Genomic DNA, 23,057 nt, shown 5'->3' on the forward strand with positions numbered 1-23,057 from the left:
AACAAGTTCAACATCCACCTGTGGAATTATCACCCTTTTCAAGTAAAGCATGCACAGGATCGGGCTCCACAGAGGCAAACTCCTACACGCCTACTCGGGCGAGAGCATAATTTTAAAGCAGTTGCAAAACCTGAGGAAAGAACTACCGGGAACTCTTCTTCCATTCTCCGACTTCGACGGCGGCTCCTCCCTTACCTACAGCTGACCTCCACGCAGGCGCCTGCCGGGAACGACCAGCAGCAGCCGGCCTCCTCCGGGCAGACGAAGCACCGGGCGCCTGTTCCCTTCCCCGGGCTTTGCACCCGGGAGCCCCCACCCCACCCCCTCCGGCTCAACTGAGACGAGCGCCGGGAATCTTTCCTTCCCTCTCTTTCTTGAAAGCTGCTTCCGGTTTTTGCTGCCATGTTCCTTTTTTGGAAGGGGGAGGGCAGGCTCGGCTCGCCAGCAGCATAAAAGCAGGCAACCCGGGGGAAAGGGGAAGGGAACCGGCCCGACACGGACTGACCCGGGACGTGGGAGGGGGCGCGTGCGCGGTCCGGGCGCCGAGATTTCCCTTTGGGCAGCAAGAGGAGCCCAAGCAGACACTCGAGTCCCAGCCGGGCGTGGACTTGCTCCGTGGACATCCCTCCTCCAGCCCGCTCCAAGTTGCAATCGTCCTCTCCAGCCATTCGCCGGGAAGAAGGGGCCGGCGGGGCGGTCTAATCAGTAGACAGGCTGAAGTGCGTCCGGGAAAGGCGGCGAGAGACCCCCCGCCCCCGCCCATTCGCTGGCTGGCTCCGCACAAAGCCCGGCGCGCCGCTTCCTCGCTCCTCCTCCTCCTTCCAGTTCGTGCGCCGGGATGAGCCAGCCGGAGAGCGCCTGAGCTCCTCGGCGCTCTCCAGCCCCGCGCTCCCACTCTCCCGTCGGGGATCGTGCACTGCCCTCTGCTCCGCCAGCGAGGAGAGACGGAGGAGACCGCCGCCCGCCCGCATCTGCCTGTCGGAGGCTGCAGGGAGAAGGAGGCGATCCGAAGGTGAGAGACTCTGCGACCGGCGCGGTTTGCAAGAGGGGGCCCGCGGCTGGCCTCGAGACTACGGCGTGTGGGATTGACGAGCCCTGGGCTGCGGTCGACCCGGGGAGCTGCGTTGATTCGGAGCAGGGGAGGTGGGAATCCCTCTGTTATTGCTCCTCCTTTGCAACCGCAGCAGTCATTTCCCCCTGCTTAAGGATCGGGGGGATTCTTTTCGGAAAGGAGGCAAAGGGAGGTATTGTCTCTGCCTCCCTCTTTTTCTTCTCCCTGGCCGGGTTTGGGGCTTTTTTGTGTGGAGGATGAGCCGGCGGCGAAGCCTGATGCGCAACTTGCGCCGATTCACTATCTTTTGTTATGATCCCGCCTTTGGTGAGGGTCCGGGTCCGCTACGTCAGTGGAGACCCTCCCTCCGTTCTCCGTAGTGCATTTTCAATCTTGGGGGAAATAAACAAGGACAGAAGGGTAGCGGGGGGGACAAGTCATATCTAGGCCAAACCATGCAATATTAATAATGCCCGCTGCTATGATTTTTCCGGTCCGTCTCCTTTTACACTTGCTCATTTTCAGGGGGACTTGAGGGCGGGGGGGAGGGAGGAAGGTGTGTCTCTGCGTGCTCGTAGTATTAGGAGGGCGCCCGCCCACATCCCTGCCTTCCAGCGCGGTCACGCCTTAAATGGGGAGAAGGCTTTGATCTGGTGGAAAGCCGGGCAGCTATTCTTTGTGCTAAGAAACAAGTGGTGCTGCTTCTTCCTGGAACTTCTGGTGTCTCAAGTTTTTTGGAAGCAGCTGGAGGAGGTGTCACACATATAAGACCCTCCATTGTCACCGCGTCTGTCATTCGTAAGGTTTGAGACAGTTCTCCTAAATCTTGGGCGGGGGGGGGGCAGACATGGGTCTGGGGAATGTGTGTGTGTGCCCTTCATAAAAATTGCAAGAACCCCTGGTGTGGTTAACTCCAGAGTAGCTTCCTGGAGAATGCATTGGCCGGTGTTTGCAATTGGTTTGTGTGTGTGTTTAGCGGGGAATCTTAGGTCTTTCTGTGTTGGTTTATCTTGTCAAGGGACTGGGCTTGAAGTGGTTATGAGTACCTGGTCCCCTGGGATGTTCAGCATGGCCTTTGTAGGCATGGTTCTGTGATGCTATCGAGTGAAGAGCTGGCTGGCTGCTCCACTGAGGGGTCCAGCCCTCCTCCCAGCTGCCTCAAACAAAAATGTTTGAAGTGTTTAGTCTGGTAAAAGTATGAGCTGCAAAATGGGAAGTCTCTGTTCAATTTCCCCCCTGCCCCAAAGTCACCGGGTGTTCTCTCAGCCTGGGCTGATATACTGGGAGTAATATCAGGTATTATATTGCAGACTGGTGTAAAGATGGCCTGGGGAAATGCAAGTGAAGCACTGTGAACACTTAAAAAGTGCTACATAAATGTGAATATGGATATAATAGCAAAGGGTGAGTTATGTAGTATATTCGTAGCTTCATGTGTACATTGTCTACCCTTTGCCTCTGTCTTGCTTCACATTTTGATAGAGAGATTTTCTTAAGGGCTACTATGATGAGTCTTTTCCTTCAGTCCACTCCAGCCTGTCTTGGAATAGTGATAGCCCACTGTTAACAGAGGTTTAACATTTGGAAATATGAAACGCCCATTTATTTTTTGACGGAATTTCTATGCCACCATTCCATTTTCACAAGGTGACTAAGACTTTTGAAGTTACACAAATCAATGGGAAGAGGGCAGGAACAACACATAGTTATTTAAACAGAAATTCAAACTGTCTGGGTAAAACATCAGCAAATTAAATGAAGCCATGGGTGTTTTCTCTGCAGAGTTAACCCAGGCAGGTTGGTAGCGGAGGCAGTTCCACAGATTTAAAGGTCAAAACCACCTCCTTGAATCAGGCCTTTATCAGATCATTTCAGTTCACACTTGGGTTGATAGAGGAGGTAGTCCTACAAGGACCTTGTAATATTGGAGTTAAATTACCATTTCAGTTGTTGTATTCTTGACCAGTTGATTATTGTGTTGAATTGCTGTTGGCAGATCTAACTTTCATTAGATTGTCTTTCATCAGATTTGAACTATCATTTCACAGAATAGTAAATGGGCAAGTAAGTTGTGTTCTCGTTTCTCTCCCTGGGTGCTGCTGCCAGTTAGCTGCTGATGCATTGGCCTACCTGCTCGATTCAACAGGATCAAATACTCTTCCTGGAAGAATAAAATTGTGTTATCAAGCCAAAAAGAGTGGGACATATCGTCTTCCAATGTCATCTTAAGGACTAGCACATTTATTGGGGCATAGTTCATGCCCTTCATGTACTGCTTATAACAATAAATGTTATCCTTTTAAAGATGCCATAAGGTTTCTTTGTTTAGGCTGCTACAGGCTAGCATGGCTGGCCCCGTGTTAAAAAAGGAGAGTTACCGGAGATAAAACATTTAGAAGTACTGACTCACACATCTATCTCCTAGTGTCTCGTGATGCAATTGCTCAATGCTCTGACTCACAGACAAATGTCACAAATGTGGCTTCACCACTAAGTATTATGTTAAAAATAGTTGCATTGAAAACTCCATTATGTCTGGTTGGCTGTGGCTGCTTCACACAAATAAGTTACCACATATGAACATACTGCGAGTTCCCTCTAAATCTGTTGTGCTGGAAATAATTTGTTTTCCATCATTTACATGCTTGTTGGCCATTGAAATTAAATTAGTAGTGTTCAATTGTCTAAAAAATAATAGTCCTATTAAGTAATCCTATTACTAGTAAAAAAAAAAGTAATCCTGTTAAGGTATGAGTAGTTCTAAAGTGGCATTGCTCAGCTACTCCTCTGGTTTGCAGAACTCTTACAAGGCAATGATGAAAATGATTCATTGGGAAATATTCTTCCCAGTTGTAACTAGTCAGGGGGTGGTGGCTGTTCCTTCTGGGCTTAAACTAGACTGGTTATTTTAAAAGCTTGGGGGGGGGGGGTGACATTCAGTTGGCAGTGTGCATTTGTTAGATTTTTACTCCATCTTTCCTCCAAGGAGTTCAGGGAAACATAAATGATTCTGCTTTTACTCAGACTGATCCTATGAGATAGTTTAGGATGAGACAGACAGCGGTTGTCCCAAGGTCACTTAGAACACAGCTACGTGTTAACATTTCCCTTCCTGGAGGATGTGTCTGAGTCTTGTCGTCACAAATGTGTTGTGGTAGCCCTCTGCTTCTTCTTTTTTTGCATGTGTGCGTGTAAAGTGCTTTCAAGCTGTAACCAACTTATGAAAAGCCACAGGGTTTTCAAGGCAAGGGGTGATTAGAGATCCTGCCATTCCTGGATCTGAAGAATAATCCTGGACTTTCTTTCTAAGTACTAAACAGGGCTGACCCTGTTTAGCTTTTGAGATATGATGAGAGCAGGCTAGCCTGGATCATTCCTTTTGTGTGTGTGTGTGGGGGGGGGGGAATCAGCAATTTGACTTTGGAATGTTGAGAGAGAGGGCTTAAACTTCTACCCAGTGCTGTTTTTCTAACCTGAAGTGGTCTTGGAGAGCTACCATTAGTCCTCTGGGGAAATGGACATGTGCTGTATCCATAGGTATCAGTGGCATAGCTGCCACGGGGACATCCGGGGACAAATGCCCTGGGTTCTATGGGAGACATAGCAGGCAGTGTCACTGCTCCCCGCCTCTGATACCTTCTGGGAAGGAGGAGGGGCATGGCTGAGCCTCGGCACAAGGTGCGTGCACTGCCCAGGCCAAGGCCTGCCCAGATCCCCCTTCCCAGAAGTGACTGGGCCTCAGCCCCCCCCCCCCCTCCCGCCTGCAGTGCCTCGCAAGATCTCCTGGGAAGTGTAGTTCCCACCAGGCTACTTTTTCAGTGGGCTGCTTTTTACAGCCAGCTAAACTCAACTAAGTGGGTGGGGGGTGCTCTGGGGGACGCCATTTCTGCCCCCCCCATGCCACTGATAGATATATATCTAAAAACAAGTCAATAGCAGGTCCCTGGGACCATTTCAGGTCAGGAAAATGGAACATGCTGAGACCAGATGTCATGATCTTGATCCAAATTGGGCCTCCTCACATTCAATCAACATGGTACTTCTAGAACACATCTACAACCCAAATCAGGGACATATCCAGTGGAACATATTCTGCAGTTAGGCCTTCCAGTGAGCTGTGTGGCATAGTGTAGAGCTGAACCTAAGACTTTGACCCTAATCTAACACTCTGCACTTTGCATGACACCTGCTCTTAGTGTTTTCTCATTCTGTATTTATAAGAAGCTTGGTTATTTCAAAAAGTATTTTATATCAGTTGACAGACTCCATTCGCAGTGTTGGCTGAACATCCATATGGAAGTGCCTACAGGGATCCATTGACTGAAGATCAAATAGTGCCTGGGATCAAAGTGCTAATCAACCTGAAACTGTGTGTTTGGATGGATGATCCCCCATCTGACCATTATCATGGAAGACAGAGCTTCAGGCACTCCAAAGGAGCAACACACTACTAAGCTATTTAATGAAATCCTTTGTTTGAAGCCAGAATGGCTTTTTGGAGCTGTGTATGGAGGCATTTTGAGAGAAAGTGGAATTGTAGAATTGGGAGGGAACAACAAAAACAGATATATTAAGGCAACTCTTTGGTAGGATTCTCTTGACTTTCATCAATTTTCTTGTCTAAAAGTCTTCTAGTCCTCAGTTTCTGAGGACAAAACTTTTCTTCGGATTGTTTAATCAGCTTTAAGGATAAGAACTGATAGCCAGTAAGTCTTTCTGCCATAATTAGGACGTATTTCTTCTTGGTCTTCTCCCTTCCCCCACATGCCCAGTAGATCTGATGAGGCAAGAGAGAACAGATGGCTTCAAAATCAAACTGACTTATCGCCAGGAAAGTGATTCAGCTTTTCTGCCTTTAAAGTTGTGCAAACATGTCTTCTATGGAAATCCGTATCTTTTCTGCCCATCTTGACCTGTGAAAGCAGTAACATAGCTTGAAAGATGGTTAAACCATGATAAATGTAAGGCATTTAAATTTTATGGTAGTATATGTTTCCTGTATACCGTGCTTCTCCATAATGACAAATGGGGACTTTCAGATTTGCCTAGAGATGAGCAAGCTGCCCAACGTCAGGATCTCTCGCCACGGGAAGATGTGCCATATTTTCCTTTCAGTAATAATAAAGACGCATTGAAAACAGGGGGCAGAAATCAGTGATATTTCCTGTACCCACCCCTGACTGTCCCATTTGAACAGACTTAATATGGGGAATTAACAAACTTCGACTCCATTGAAATAGCACCCATACTGAAAATCAAACCATTTTTTTCTGCCATGGAAGTTCATCAATCATTGGAAAGTCACTGGGAACTTGCTCATCTGTGAAGTCTGGAATTTCCCTCCTTCAAAGATGACTTGGCTGTTGCCTTGAGGTATCCATTTGAAGCACTGAATCACCTTGCCTGATTCCGAAGGAACGTTTCACCCTGCCAGCTCTTGATTGGCAAGAGAGGGTCATATATGTCCTACCAAGTAACCTTTGCTGAGAGATATGCATCATCTTGAGGACATAAAATGAGTGCAGAATGGTTGTTTCTTTCACATATCTAAAATCTGGATTATGCTTCTGCTGATGGTTCAAGGAAGCTTGCCCAAATCTGTAGTAATAAAAGGATGTATCTGTTGCACACATAACTCATAAAATGAGGCTAGGAGTCTCAGATTTGGCCACCAGGATGATCATGGAAGGTGCAGTGCCAAAAATGAAGGGACCAGGAACATCCTGGCCTGGGTTTCTGCAGATGCTTCCATGCTATTTGCAAGGGAAGCCAAGATTCTCTGTTTGTGGTAGGCATAACTCATTAGAAAACCAATCTAGGCATTTGAAATTTGATCACCAAATTCAGAACAGTTGTGGGAGTTTGAATCACACTTTGGCCAGAGAAGCTTGCTGGGTGAACTTATGCTGGTCCTGTTTCCTCTCCCTTACCTGTCTCATAGAGTAGTTGCAGGAATGAAATAGAGAAGAGAAGAACATAAGCCACTTTGGGTCTTCATTGTGGAGAAAGGTGGGGTAAGCCATTCGTTCCAAATCTAATTTTTCATGTAGCTGGCCAACTAAAGAGGTTCACTCTTGCTGTTGATTCATGCAGAACTGCTCAGTTCTTTTAGCTGGAGGCAGGACTACTCATTCAGTAGTCAGGCTACCATTTAATGTCATGAGAACAGTGAGTGACGGGGTTGCTGAGCAGAGCAAGCAGGAGAAGAGCCCCTAATCAATAATAAGTAAACAAAAAGAAAGCATTGTAAAATACAGTGGAACCTTGGTCATCAGCAGCATCATTTTTCGTCAATTTCTTTTTTGTCGATTGTTTTTGGTCATTTTTGTCTCAGTTTTCGTTGGTTGCCTCAGATTTCCTCAGCGTGCCAACGAAATTTGCTGCGACTTTTGCGTTTCTCCTGCTCTGACTATGTAGCCTCGGTTTTCATCTGTTTCGGTTTTCATCGGGTGTTTCCGAATGGGTTACCAATGGAAACCAAGGTTCCACTGTAATGTAAAAAAACCCCTATTTCAGTCAACTCCAGCTATCACCCTTCAAAACAAACCTTTAGAAGTAACTGCTCCTTTTCTTCCTTTAACTACTGCTTTTCTTCCTTTAGGATTTGGATTTCTATATACCTGAAGAAATGAGCTAGGGCTCTCAAAAATTCATATTGAAATAAATTTTGTTAGTCTTTAAGGTACTGTTGGACTTTTGTTAACGTTCTAAACTGAACAGTCCAGCATACTTGTCAGATAGACCAAAAGGTTGGAGCCATTGCAGTTTCTTCCAGAAGGCTATTCCAGAGATTGTTGTGGTAAAACACAATGTCGTAATGAAAGCCTTTGTCCTTTGGCAAACACAAACAATAGTCAGAAGGAACTTCTTAGCTAACCTAAGTTGGCAAGCAGGGATATATATGTAGGGTGAGATAGTCTATCAGGTATGTAAACTTTTGGATAGAGAAGGAAATGATTGGCTGAACTTCTGCTCACCTATGTCCAGATGTGTGCAAAAATATTTCTCCAGATCTTTAGATGCACCCCGCAGCTTTATATTCCTGTTGGCAGTATTTTTGTCAGTTAAGTTCATCTTCTAATTGGTGCTAGTCCATATAAACCAGTAAAAACTCTGTGCTACCATTGCTGCTGTAAGCTCTCTAAAGATGTGACTGAGCCAATATGTGGATTTTTCAGCCCCTGTCTAAATAGTCCAAATGTCTGTCTGTTTATCTGATCTCAGAGTTCTCATGGTCTGATCCAGCAGGCTCTTTCTTATGTTCTTCTTGGGGACCACTGGGTCATCTACTTCAACTCCATGCCAGTAGAGGAACTATAGCTGCAGAAGCGTACCAGGGGTAAATGGTGCCCGGAGACAAATTGTCTCCACGACGCCCCCAGGCTCTCCCCCTGCCCCGCCCACCTCAGCTCCGCCCCACTGCCCTCGACCCTGCCCATGTCACCATGGACATGGGCAAGGTTTAGGGTGCCCACTTCCCCCCCAGACTCCCCCTGCTGGCTGGGCTTCTAGCCAGCAGCCTGCAGTCTCTTCTGGCCTCCCCTCCGGGCAGGCCAGAAGAGACTGCAGTTCCGGCCTCGGAGACCTTCTTTTATAAGCACTGAGGCTGGGGGGGTGGGGCTTGGAGGCAGCAGGAAGTCCTGCTGTCTCGTCATTTTTGCGTGCCTCGGACGGGGTCGAGGCTTGCAAAAACGACGAGACAGTAGGACTTCCTGGTCACGTGGGGGGCCGATTTTGCGCCCCCCATGTGACCAGAAGAGTGGCGCCCGGGGACAAGGGGTACCCCTTGTCCCTAGGCAGATACGCCACTGTATAGCTGTAATATTCCCAACAAGTAAATATCCAATTGGTATTTAAAAACCTTCAACATTGAAAGAACCCATCACCTCACAAGTTAGACTGTTCCAGTGTCAACACACATCAAGAGGTTATTCCTCTGATTTAGATGAATCCTCCTTGGCTGGAATCCGAGTCCTGTCATCTAGCATGACTGAAAATATATCCACCCTTCGTGTGCCTCCGCATGCCATTCAACAATCTTATCACCTCACAAGCTTTTTTCCTCCAGTGTAGACAGTCCCAGCTTTTTCAGCCTCTCCTCCTAGGACATGATCTCCATCCCATCATCAGTTTTGTTACCCTACACTGGACTTGTGAAGCCTTTTTCAACCAGAAAACAGCTCTGGCTAATTGACTGTGACTTCTTTCATCGACTAGGTATTGGAGGGATGTTTTCTGGTTTTAAAGGCATAGTTCCTTCCCAGTGTACAAGAGCTCCCATTCATTCCAGTGGGACTTGGGCCAGAGAACTTCTGGTGCATTAGATCTAATGAGAATTGCCCAATGCCAAAGTCTGAGAGTAAAGCAAGAACTGGATCCAAACTATCCCATAAATATTGTGGGATATTTGTTCCAGCAAAGGCTGTGTGGGTGGTCTGACACTTCAAATGTTACTGCAAGGGGGTGGAGATTCAGCCCTCCCGAAACTGGCTGCTGGTACTTAAAGGTGCCATGCCTGATTACACCAGTGAATCCTCCAGCAGGGCTGAGATGGTTCAGGGCCAGGTCTGAAGTCAGGGCTGGTTATCAGGGTGAGCAGGCTTGCTCTGACCCCTTCTGCGATGTTAAGTGTCCAGCTCACTCCTCCTCTTGGCTTTCATCCTCCTCATTTGAGGAGGGATCTGCATGCTGATCTAGCCCAGAGTGACTTTGAAATGATACATAACACCCTAGCACCATGGTGGTGAACCTATGGCACTTCAGATGTTCATGGACTACAATTCCCATCAGCCCCTGCCAGCATGTCCATGAACATCTGGAGTGCCATAGGTTCGCTGCCACTGCCCTAGCTTGACTTGAGCTTCATCTACTGGGCTGTTCTGCTTGTAGATGGAATGAAGTGTATTATAGTTGTGTTTTTAACAAACTATAGTATATTATGTTTGTGGTTATGAGCTACCCTGTGCTGTGCTATGCCGGGGGAGGGTGGGATTTAAATCTAAACAATAAATAAACTCTCTTTTTTTGCAATTTTTTTCTGTTCACACACCCCTCTTTTGAGAAGGGAGACCTCAGACTGAATTTAATTCTCTCTCTCTCTCTGAGCCACTTCTACTAATGACTGCATTTTTTGGCACTGCTTGAGGAAATTTGAAAGGCTATCTAAAGATCTATTGTTTCCTGTGCTGTCTGCTTTTTGCAGCTCCTTTTCTAGCTTGTTCCTTTATCGGCTCAAAATGAATTCCCAGATGACCTCACTTCCTCTATCCTCTTTTCTCACAGCCCTCTGAAAACCCTTCCAGTGATCTTTAATTTTAGTGGGTGTTAAAAACTCCTTGTAGTTACAGTCTCCCCTTTGACTTCTGTCACTTTTTTTTGTTTAACCTCAGTGGTTTAGGTCCAGCTTGTCTTAAACTTTATTATGCCTTGGAACCATTTGCTAGAATAGGAAGCATTTTGTAGGGCAGAAATAGGCAAACTGTTGTTCACAATTGCTCAAAAACTTCAGTATGTGTCAGAAGTAGGGTTCCCAAGTCCAAGTTGGGAAATTCTTAGAGATTTGGGGGTGGAACATGAGGAGGGTGAGTTTTGGGATGGAGAGGAGCCTCAGTAGGGGTATAATATGATAGAGTTCACACTCCAAAGCAGCCATTTTTCTGGAAGAATGGATGTCCATCATCTGGAAAGCTGTTCAGGAGATCTCCAACCCCCACCTAGAAGCTGGAAACCCTAATCCCATGGTGGCAAACCTTTGGCACTCCAGATGTTATGGACTACAATTCCAATTGGCCATGCTTGCAGGGGCTGATGGGAATTGTAGTCCATAACATCTGGAGTGCCAAAGGTTCACCACCACTGATCTGAGGAGATGTTAATGAACCAGCAAACGAGCAGTTAGATAATTTCTAGCAGTATTAGTCAGATGAACAGGTTGGATCAGTGGCTCTCAACCTTCCTAATGCCGCGACCCTTTAATACAGTTCCTCATGTTGTGGTGACCCCCAACCCTAACATTTATCCATTTTACAGATGGAGAACACTGGTGCAGAAAGTCTTAGGCGACCCCTGTGAAAGGGTTGTTCGACCCCCAAAGGGGTCCCAACCCCCAGGTTGAGAACCACTGGGTTAGATTCCATTTAAAATTTCTGCATGTGCATGGAGGAGGGGGGAATATTTTAAATTTCTGCATGTGTGGAGGGTGAATTTTTATTCGCCAGAAATCTAGGCTGAAGCTTCTTCCTGGGCAAGGTGGGTTATTTTATGCTCAGGGGAATGCTCACCATTCAAACACGCGTGCATCTGTTCACCTGCCGCCTGAAGAAGCAGGAAAGTTTAGCTGTTTACTTTTGCCAACAGTATAACATGCAGTCCTCCCAAAAGATTAAATTGCCGTCGCGTGGCAGTGACTGTTTCCACTCATTCTTTCTTGCATTTTATCTCTAAGTGATCAGATTTTCCATTTGACACAACCCTTAGCTGGCTAACTGGAGAGGGGGGTATATTCCATTCTGAATCCTGCTAGAGTTGCCGAAGAGAGCAACTGGGCTCATACTGATCAAAGATTAACAATATATTGAACTGGCTAAGAGTTACCAAACAGAAATCTGAAGTCCTGGACACTCTGGTTGTAGTGGTTTGCCTCTGAAATAAGGCATTGGTTATCTTTGTAGGGCTAAGATCTTTCTGGTAATGTGATGATCCTTTTAAAGAAGGCTTATCCATTTACACTGAAGGAGATCTGAAACAATACAAATCAACCTGCAAGGCCAGAATGAACTGGAAGTCTGCATATATTTCGTTAACTCTTTAATACTAGATCACAACCCTGGGGGTCATTTCTAAACCCTGGCTTGTCATTGGAGAATGCAAGCTATTCTCTTCTTTACCCTACTTGTCTTTTAAATAAGCATTCATAATCAGAACTGGGTTTTATGGATGAACTAGGTAAATGACAGCTGAGTGCTTTATAATAGGAAGGCCCTCTAAATAAGAAAAGTTAAAAATATTACCCTATTTACTTGAAAGGAATAGTAGGGTTCTCTCTTCCCCCCGAGTGCCATTAAAATGCATGCAAGTTTCAGGTTTGTACAGTAATACACATTTTGTCCCTAACATTTTGGTGGGGCTTATCTTAAATGTAGAGCCTTTGTTTCTAGTCAATGTGGTAGTTGGCTCCCCCCGCCTTGGTGCTTTTGTATGCTTGCAAAGCAGCTTGATAGCCCAGCCTAACCTGACCTTGTCGGAGCTTGGCCTTCTGAGCATGGTCTGCTAGTACTTGGATAGGAGACCACCAAGGAAGTCCAGGGTTGCTACGGGTAACCGGACTTCATGACCTCTGGACCTACGTAGTGTCTCTATCAACTACTGGAAGATAACAAACCACTTCTGTTGATCTCTTGCCTTGAAAACCCCTTGGTCTTGCAGTTGCCATAACTTAATTGCAACTTGACAGCAAACAATTATTATTAATTCCGGGTACAAAAAACAAAGCTTTAATGCTTACATTTGCAGTGTCCAGTCTGAGAAAATGGAGCATTAGTTTTGTCCTATATTTCTCACAGTATTTAGGACCGCCGCATACCCTATTCATGAACCAGTTCTTTTTGCTGTAGTTTGAGGACTGACTCTCAGAGCCAGGGCTGGTTTAAGATTTTTTTCCCCCTCTAGCCGTAGCTGTGTGAACTTGGCACTCTGCAGAAACCCCCCCTAGATGTCTTGGGTGAACTCTGAATTTTTGCAGAGAACTGGTCATGCCAGAAGTCCAGAATCACACGTTGCTTCTAGCATAGTAAAGCTTCTTCAATAGTGTTGTCCTAGACAGCTGCCTAGTCCATTACTGTAATGGATTTCCTGTGTTCTGAAGGATTACTATAATAATCCAGACTCTGATCTTGGCTGTAAGTGCAGTATCTTGCAAAGCCATAAGCCACCCAATCCAACACCTAATCTGCAGATTTTCATTTTGCATTACCTTCCTATTCAGCCAGGGGCAAAGATTCATGGTTGAAATGAATTACATATTTAGAAATCTTGCATTCTGTTTGAAGAATGGTCTGAAAATTAATGGAGTTCTGTGACCAGGCCACTGAACGGGAAGTTCGGAAATTTAATTCTCTGTCTCTGCCAAGTTCCCCTCTGGACACTTATAAATTCTTTATCATCAACTTCCCTTTTATTAATATGAAGATCACAGCAGGGTGTAGTCAGGCTTGGGTGTTTGGAAAGTATTTTGAAGAACAGGGATGGGGAAATGCCCAAAATGTGTGTTCCTGTGAGTCGTGCTTGTCTACAGCTCACAAGCTGGTCCTTGTGTGTATACTAATTCTTTATGTTGAGGTTTTTATTTGTGCAGTCTTTCCCTCAAGGGAAGAAATTGGACATTGACTTAATGGACTTGGCAGTAGGGTTATTAGCTTGTTGCAAAACAGTGATTAGCAGTGAAATCCTAGAGTTACTTACTATAGCCGAAGCCTGTGGATTTCAGTGGGCTTAGACTGGAGCTAGTAGTTTTTCTGTGGATTGCACTGTAGATCTCCCACCTGTAAAACAAGCTCTAGAATCTGCATCACTGCCAGTGGGATTTTGTTTGTATTAGGCCGGGTTTTAAGAACCTTAAGAAAGAGAATAATGCCTATGAGGACACAGAGAGTATCTTTGCCTCAGAGAGCCATAATCAGCCCCAAAAGCCTAGGAAGAGGGGTGTAATTTCTAAGCAGTCCACTGTGGCAGAGCAATCATCCTTTAGAAAATAACCTCTGTAGATTGCTATTGTGAGCATAATTCACTAGTAGTAGTATCATTCGAGAGGGGAAAGTGTGTTAGCCAGTTGCAGCAAACAAATAAATGGGAGTCTAGGGAGTCAAATAGGTGCCACAAATCCCCTAGTATTATTATAAAGCACTTAGAACAATTAACTGGTTTGTCCAACAAGCACAAAGGTCTTCACTGAGAAGGATACTTGCATGTAACTGTATTCTTGCCATAACACCAGCAGAAGTATTTCAGTAGCCGATAGGCCCCTTTCGTAAATACCTGCCTCATCTTTCCCCAACTTCTGTAGCCCACTAGTGCTATTCTGCCATGGTTATCTGTGTTTACAAGAGCTTCTTTAGTATTCTGTAGTATTAAAGCCTTCAGCAGGCTTGACTGGTAAAGTCCAACGATTGACTCTATCCAGATAAGCTTAATTCACAAACATTTGAAGGGAAATTACTTTTATTGTTGTGACTGCAGACCATTAAGTTGTTACTGGTTTTCTGGTTTTTTTTAAAAAAAATCTAAACTATGCTACTAGTAGAGTCGCAAACCTCAGGTGGGACCTGGAGTTTTCCTGGCACTATAACTGATCTCTAGGCTACAGAGATCAGTTCCTCTGAAGTAAATAGCAGACTCTATGGTTCACCATAGATTCTAGAGGAATTCTCTCCCTTCCCCAGGAGGCACCCCCCAGATTTCTAGGAATTTCCCAGGCTTGAGTTGGCAACTTTGTATGTGTATAGTCTGCAGGGCAATGAGGTTTGACACTGCAGTTTTCAGCTGCTTGGTGGGTGGCCAGTTGAGTCTTAAAAGCTGTGAATTTTGGCAGCTCCAAGTTGCTTGAAGCTTTGCAGTCCACGTTTGGCGCAATATTATGCATTTGCTGAGTGGCCTTGGAGAGTTGGGTCTTGTATGGATGTGTTTCAGATTGGTGCTAGATCACATGCTCTGCATACCGAAGATCCTGGTCTCTGACACTTCCAGTTAAAGGATCTCAGTAACTATTGGGAAATACCAACTTATGCCAGGCAGCTGAGCACACCACAGTCAGTTAGAACAGACAGTCTGAAATGGAACAATAGTCTGAATCATATTCAGATGACAATGACCTTGGTATAGCCTACTTGGGTGTGAACTGGATTCCTGATTTTGCCTGTCCTATGAAATCTCTCAAAGACTTAGACGAGCTGTCCGATCTTTTCCTCTCCTTCTACAATATAGGGATAATATTAGAGGTAGTCAGTGCTTTTGAACTTTGCATGTTCTGTATAAAATGTTTTGCGTTTTGTGCCCTATCTGAATCATAAGGAAGTGCCCCAGAATGTTGCAGACAGGAACGAACAGAAAGTCCAGGTATTTGTTTGTAGTTTGACTCAGAAGTTAGTCCTGCTTGGGAGGGCAGGGAAAGAAGATATTGTTCTGCTGAAACTGATTTTGATTCTGCTGTTTATAAAGTTATTGGTCAGAGCTGGCACAGCACGTGGCTTTCTCATACGATATTTCTTCTTTCTTTTCCTTTGTTCAGAGTTGTTGGCAACCAACCCTTGGGCTAGGCCTGTGTACTTCCTAATCCTGTGCCATGTCTCTGACCTGCTGCAGCTTTGCTTCTGCAGCTATAAATTGCTTCTGCAACCATAAATCTTCTTGGCTGCTTTGTATGCTGCAAAAGCACAGCCCCACTCTCTGCATATGTGCTCACAGTGTTTTAATAGTCTTACTTACTTCCAGTTGGAGGCTACATCGTGATTGCTGTTGGGAGCGTGTGCTCATGTAGGGGAAAAATGTATACTGTCTCAGGCAGTAGTCTGTTCGTCCATACCCAGTATTTTCTTCTCTGCCAGTAATGGCTCTCTAATAGTGTGGCCAGGTCTGGGTTGGGAAATACATGGAGATTTTGGGGGTGGAGCCTAAGGGCCTGTAAAATTGAGCTAATCTGACATGCCTATGGTTGAGGGCAGCAGCAGCAGGTTCTGCTGTATCTGGCCTTTCTTTCCCTAACCCAGGGGTCTGTAACCTGTGGCTTTCCAGATGTTCATGGACTACAAATCCCATCAGTCTCTGCCAGCATGGCCAATTGCCCATGCTGGCAGGGGCTGATGGGATTTGTAGTCTATGAACAGCTGGAGAGCTTAAGGTTGCAGACCCCTGCCCTAACCCATTTGATTCTTCTTGCCTTTCCTTTTCCCCATTTCCTTCCCAATACCCCATTTCCCTTAGATTTATTTTGTGGCACCTTGACGCAGCAGTGGCGTAGGAGGTTAAGAGCTCGTGTATCTAATCTGGAAGAACCGGGTTTGATTCCCAGCTCTGTCACCTGAGCTGTGGAGACTTATCTGGGGAATTCAGATTAGCCTGTACACTCCCACACACGCCAGCTGGGTGACCTTGGGCTAGTCACAGCTTCTCGGAGCTCTCTTAGCCCCACCTACCTCACAGGGTGTTTGTTGTGAGGGGGAAGGGCAAGGAGATTGTAAGCCCCTTTGAGTCTCCTTCAGGAGAGAAAGGGGGAATATAAATCCAAACTCTTCTTCTTCTTCATTGGATTTTAAATTGATTTTTTTTGTAAGCTGCCCTGAGCTCCTTGTTGGGAAGGGCGACGTATAAATCAAATAATAAGTAAATAAGGAGGGCAGGGTTTGGGGAAGGGCATCAGTGAGGTATATATCCAAAGCAGCCATTTTCTCCAGGTGAACTGATCATGGTTGCCTGAAGATTGGATGTAATAGCAGGAGATCTCCAGCTACTACCTAGAAGTTGGCAACCCTACACTCCAAGTTCCCCCAGTCCTGCTACTGGAGATTCTAGGATGAAAAATCTTGCAAGCAGAATACCTGATCTGTCACTGAGTTGTGTCTCTGTCCCCACATTTTGGAGTAAATCGAGCAGGCTGGCTGTGGGTTGCACACTGGATTTGCTTGTTTATATTTTTAAACTTAGCACAGCCTTGAACAAGTGGTTGGGGTATGCACAAATGGGTGATCTCCCAGCACAGCTGCATGAACAGAGAAAGCTCTCAGACTCGAAGGAAAATGTTTAGCAGAAGAAGGAAAAAAAATTGGTGCTGTGCTTGCCACTATTGGAAAGCAAGGTTCAACTGTTGATTGGGGAAAAGTTAATTCTGTTGTGGGTTTTCTGGACTGTGTGGCAATGTTCTGAAATGTTTTTGCTCCTAACATTTCATCCGCATCTGTGGCTAGCATCTTCAGAAGTATGTGATTGTTACCGATTCCCATGTCAGGTTTCTGAAGATGCCAGCCATAGATGCAGTCAAAATGTTAGGAGCAGAAACTACCAGACCACAGCCGCACAGCCCAGAAAACCCACAACAGCCTGTTGATTCCAGCTGCGAAAGCCTTTGACAACACAAAGTTAATCTTGTTTCTATTGTGAACAAACGTGTTATAAGGTATTCCCAGGAGGCTGTAGAGAGGAATGTGGGTTTAGGACTGAATGTGCTATTAGTGGCAGGAAGAAAAGCCGTCTCTGACTTCACATCAGAACTGTTTATCCTTCACTGCTGAGACTAAACATTCTGGAGTGCTCAGTTTGTGAGAGACAGAAAGAGTCCTTTGCTTTACAAGGACTGAGGTTGGATGTGGCTGGTAGGGCAACCATAATGTTCCCTTATAAGTAAGCAAGCAACAGACACAGAACGGCTGAATGGATCAAATGACAATTGGTCATTCCTCATTTTTTGTCCTTCCCCGGAGGAAGAAGTTTCTTGCATCTCAATGAATTGCTTAAAAAGCATGAGAAGAAAGGGGGAAATATAGCTCTCAGGTTCTTTCCAATTCAAAATGCTATATATTTTTAACCTTCAATGCCCTAAATGGTTTGGAGCAAGTATACCTTGAAAGGCCACCTTCTCCAACATAAATCTGACCATTTATTTAGGTCCCCTTAAAAGACCCTGCTTTGGGTTCCTCTGTCTTATGGGGCCTTATCAGTGGTAGCACCAAGACAGCAGAATCTTTCTTTTGGCATGTTGTCCATTTCCTGTTAGCCATCTTGGTTGGCAGATTAAAAACTGTTTTGGTGGTTCTTAGCATGGTTAAATTGAGTTGCTGATGGTTTTACTTCAGGTTTTGCTACTTTGTTGATCTGTCCTTTTCTGGCTGTTTTTCCTGTGTTGTTGTTTTTTTAACTGATATGCCTTGTATGGTAACTGATATGATACTACATAATGCTTTGGGAGTCTTTGACTGAAAAGAGGGTTAGAACGTTGGCCAAGCAGAAAATGGCTCGATTGGCAAATACAAATCATGTAGATTCAAACTGTGGCTCTGCCACAAACTTGCTGTGTGACCTTGGGATAAACCAGGCCACTCTCTTTGTCACTTAATATTTACACAGGTAAATCATTAGATAAAAAGGATACTGCTGCAAGGTGGTATCTTGTCCTGATGCTAAGTAGCAGTTTCAAACATTGATACTCTAGTGTTAGCTCTGTAGGTGGTATGAGACTAACGCAGGCATTAGCAGAGTTTAGATTGGCACAATGCCCATGTGTGCAAGACACATATTCTCCTAAGCCATATTTTGTTGGTGACTACAGTAGGGGTGATGCCTATTGGCAATTATTCCTCCAGTGCAAAAGCAGCTTGTTAAATATTTGAATGAATCACAACGAGCTTTTAAAAATTATATTTTAAAAATTAAAACGAGACAAAAATCACAATTACTGAAATCCATGCATGATTCAGTTTAGGATTTCACTGTTAGCCTTTATATAACATAATCCATGTTAAAATTATGGCTCTTCTGGGCTTTCAATAAAATCCTTAAATGGAGATTCTAACACTCCAGCAGGGAAGGAGTCCTGGGATCACCCACAAGGGCATTCCAGATGAGTGGAAGAGCAATTGACCCAGACACTTGACTGAATACCTTGGTTATGTGTTTGATAAGATCAACTTCAAGAACACGAGGAGGCCCTCCTCCCTCACTTAGGCTTGCTGTCAAATGCCAGATGGCTCCTTTTTCTGTGTGCACATGGCATTCTGTGAATGTCTTGGGGAAGGTCTGTACTCTCATATCCTCAGAACAATACCATGGGAACTACATTGCTACACTTTAAAATCAAGTTTAAGTAAAATGTGTGCATTGTGTGCACATAGCCTACAAAGCTGGTTCTGTATGCCACAACGGAAAAAGCTCTGCCAGGCTTCTAATTACTCTCACCCTTTAGTTGGAAGGAACGGGGTGCTGGAGACAGCAACACATTTTTCTTATTGGCTTAATAACTTCATGCTGGAAGTTGTTGAACAAAGGTGGGAAGGGACTTGGAAAACTTCCTGTTTCTATGAGCAGCTCTGAAAAAATACTAGTGTCACATAAAACCTGAACTTCTGGTAATCTGCTGAAAATTGCCATAGGCAAATGGATGTGTGCAAAGTATCTTCTCTCTAGTGTAATTCTTTTATTGAAAACAGAGTGAAAACCAGCTCAGTTTTATACCAGAAGTAACTCTAGTGACTGTTTCTCTACCACACAATCAAGTAGAATTCCTCAGGTTAAGTTAGTGGATCTGAACAACTAATCAGTGCATTTTCTGACTAGTAGGTACGAAGCACTTCTGTCCCTGCCTCCTCTCCCCCCCCCTTTCCAGAAAACTGTGGGGGTTCTAAATTCATTTAATGGACATAAGAGGGGTGAGTTCTCCATCCTTTCAAAGGATTAATAGTAACCAAGCAACTGCTATGACCCCAAACAGTCCACAGACCACACTTTTGAGAAACCCTGGATATGATCATGAAAGTATCTGGTTTATTTTATTGATTTATGCTCTATTGTTGTCCCCAGTGGAGACCCAGAGCTTTTTGCAACATAATTTCCCCTTTCTCTGCTTTATATTTGCAAAAACAACCCTGTGACTACTCCATGGTCTCCCAGAGTGGGGATTAGAACCTGGGTATCCCAGAGCCTAATCTGGCACTCTCTAACCACTGTGCCACACTGGTTCACTGTTCAGATATTGCCACTGCCACAAACTCACTAGGAAACTGTGGGCTGCCTGTATCTATTCTTCAGTCCACCATCAGCAACATTTGTGGAGAGAATGTGTATGAAATTATTTGTACACATGGAAAACGTTATGCTAGATATTATTTATTTGCAGTATCAGCATACAGTGACAAGCTCCCTAGCAATGAAGCCTGATTTTTTAAAATCTTTTTATGGTACCATGGAGATAACTGATATTTTTGTTGTTGTATTCCAAGGGTTTAGGAATATTTTTCTTTGAACAGAAAATGAGGATAGCCTAGACATTTTTAACAGCTGTTGCAGCATATTCCTGTATACCCATGGACCCTAACGATGTACAGGGAATGAGAGGCGAAAGAGTTCCTCTCAGGTAGGGTTCTGCCCTGATAAGAACAGAAAAAAAAGAGCCGTAGGCATGAGTTTTACACTTAAGGATTCCAGCCTTTGGATAGAGAGAAATATCCTCCACTGGTTGTGTGTGTGTGTAGAGTGGGGGGAGGCACAGAGGCTGACTTCAATTTTAATGGTCTCTCCCCTCCCTCACTTCCCCTGGGGGGTCTCCAGCAGCTCAGCTTGTGCCTTTGACTTGGAGACTGTAATGTGTCGCTAATGCAACCAGCTGAGGCTCCCCGAATTCCTTGACAGGCATCTTTTGTGCTCCCTGCTGAGCTGAGAGCTTCAGAGAGGAAGAGAGCTACTCTTCATCTTAGTTCTTGTGGGGGCGGGGGGAGGGAGTGTGCAGATGACTACCCGGTCCCTTGTCAGGAAGCCACAACAGCATGTGGTACTGGGGGAGGGAGCTGACCGGAGAAGTGGGGCCACTTAATTTGAGCTGTGGTGGGAGGGGATGCTTATCTTTTGTTTGCTTTTGCTGGGGTTTGGGGCATTAATGCTTAAAGGAGGTGGGTGGATGGGAAATCTTTGTTGTTCTCTGGCTGTGGTTATACAGACGGTTTTTATTAGGGCTGAATGTGGCAGCTGGTATTACTGTGTTAATTTGTGTAAGTGGGATAGTAACGGAATACACTGAAGATTGGCTGCTTTGGCAGGGTTGAGGGAACGATGAAAATCTACTTGTTAGGAAGGCCGTTATGACATTTATTAACTTTGAAAGGGTTGACTGAAGTAAACGATTCTGAATGGAAAGACTTTCATCGTAATCCTAGAAGTGTGCTTATGCTTCCTCAGCCATCAAGGGAAAGCGTTTGTGGTTAAAGGTACATTTCTGCACTCCCGTGCCCAATGCAGCGACCCCTGGCATAGAGGTTATGAGGCTACGCTGTGACCTGGCAATCATAGTTTAAGAGGGAAAACTTGTATTAATTCTGGAAATAATGTGTGTCTAACTCCTGGAAAGTTGGAATATTTATTTTGGTGCCTATTTCCCAATTCCTGCCTATAGTATCTGAAACTAGTTGTGATTTTAACAGTAGCTGTTCTCTGTAGAACTGCAATACTTGAGTGAAAATATCAATTAATTCCTTCCTCTTCACAGGTCTGTGTCTTTCAGAATCACTGTACTGAGCATAGAAAATTTGTGTTGAAGGAGCTGTAAAATGCATTGCTTCAAAAACAAAATACTGATAGTAGAGTTTCAGAAGCTAAAAGCAGAAAGTGTTTAATTGAAATTAGATACAGTCAGTGACCAGATTTATGGGGTAAGATTTTATTGCTATTCTAATGCTTCCCAGGAGTGGGTGGGTTTACTTTAGTTTACCATCATAGCATTCAAAGAAAGGCACTGGGGTGGTTTGAGAGTATAGAATCATATTCTTGTTAGACTATTATACAATATTTTATTGTACCTCATAGGGTACCAGCCATGCACTGGGATCCCCTGAGAGCTTTTGGTGGCCATCACAGACGTGGCAAGTGATCACCTGGAAGTGACATCACACCCCACACCCTTCTAGGAATTCCCCCAGTCACTATGGTAAAGAAATTCCAACAGTGGGGATAGGAGTTTACCCACCTTGCCAGGCAACCTGGTAAGCCTGACAATCATTCCATTAGTCTTTAATCTGCTACATTAATTTTTTTTTTGGTTTTCATTTAATATTGTAACCTATCGTAGAATAAAATCTGGAAACATAATTTATGATTATAAGAAACCGTCTAGTGGCAGGAGGGGTGGATCCTAGTCTTATTTTGTTATTTCTATGATCAAAGGTCAAAACTTTCCTTCAGCCTAAGTGAAAGGAAGGGCCCTAGGCTGGAGGAAAGTCTTTGGAGAATGGTTGGATCCACCCTACTATAAAGGCTAATGAATTAATTTCATCAGATGCATCCAACTCAGGAAAGGTTTTGTTGCAGTAAAGGTTGACATCTTTACTGGTGCCAGCCAGTATTTTGTTGTTTTGGTTTTAGCAGATTTACACAGCTATCTTTCTGGACTTCACAACTATGGTTTTCTTAACTCCGTATGGATGCATCTGCAAGCTGAACAGTTGTAGTGACAATGTGTGTATTTTGAAGTTGATGTGATATAGTGGTTACAGAGTTGGCCTAGGCCCGGGTCCTGGAGGCTATGATGTCTTGACAGTTCTGTTCCATTAATCATTGTTTAGTTAGACTGTCCTAGTCCACTTCAGGACCTGGTATGGGCAGGAAGGAAGGAAGTTGGGTTCACCCTAGGTCCAAATGGGGAAGGAAGTGGGCTCCAAACAGGGAAAGAAACTGTACTCTTGTCTGAAACCAGCCTACCTCCTTATTTTTGATGCTTGGCATTGAGAACACAACAGAGACCAAGATTTGAATTTCCTCACTCTACATGGAAGCTTACTGGGTGACTTTGAAATAGCTGCTTCCTCTACTTTATCTTCTCTCTATAGCTGTGTCTGTGAAGATAAACAGAGGAGAAAAGAAACATGTTGTGACTTCTTTTGGTCCCCATTTGGGGTTATAAATACTAAATATTCAGCCACAGACTAATTTGATGGCTTCAGCCAAGCAACTGTTCTCTGCCTTCACCTTTCCTCTTCAATACACACGTAAATATTGACTGGCTTCTTGTCTGGGTGCCGAGATAGTGAAGTGCCTTGAATGCTGGATAATTGTGGCCCGGGGCATTCCTCATTCAGTCCTCTGTAAACCAGTGAAGAAGGTGGATTACTTTGCTTTACCAGTCTCCTGTACTCTCTTGCTAGCCAAAATAAATGTTTGAGGCCAAAGAATATATTCTGGTACTATGTTAAACAGGAGAAAGGAGTTCTGGGGGAAATGGGGTTCCTGCCACCCCCAAACCTCCGTGCACAGTCATCCTGCC

The 23,057-nt window shown here is 44.7% G+C and overlaps 1 protein-coding gene across 4 annotated transcripts in view; it reads left to right on the plus strand.

Annotated features, from left to right (window-relative positions):
- Positions 1-342: 342 nt before the first annotated feature.
- SRC (SRC proto-oncogene, non-receptor tyrosine kinase) overlaps positions 343-23,057 on the plus strand; it is a 104,955-nt gene continuing 82,240 nt past the window's right edge. The window contains exon 1 of one of the 4 annotated variants that reach the window (XM_048496398.1): positions 343-1,012. The gene's annotated coding sequence lies outside the window, so the exon portion shown is untranslated. The remainder of the gene's footprint in view (positions 1,013-23,057) is intronic. The other 3 variants (XM_048496399.1, XM_048496401.1, XM_048496400.1) reach the window with 3 other exon arrangements.

This window comes from Sphaerodactylus townsendi, linkage group LG05 (assembly GCF_021028975.2).
Source record: "Sphaerodactylus townsendi isolate TG3544 linkage group LG05, MPM_Stown_v2.3, whole genome shotgun sequence".
Taxonomy (NCBI): Eukaryota; Metazoa; Chordata; class Lepidosauria; order Squamata; family Sphaerodactylidae; genus Sphaerodactylus; species Sphaerodactylus townsendi.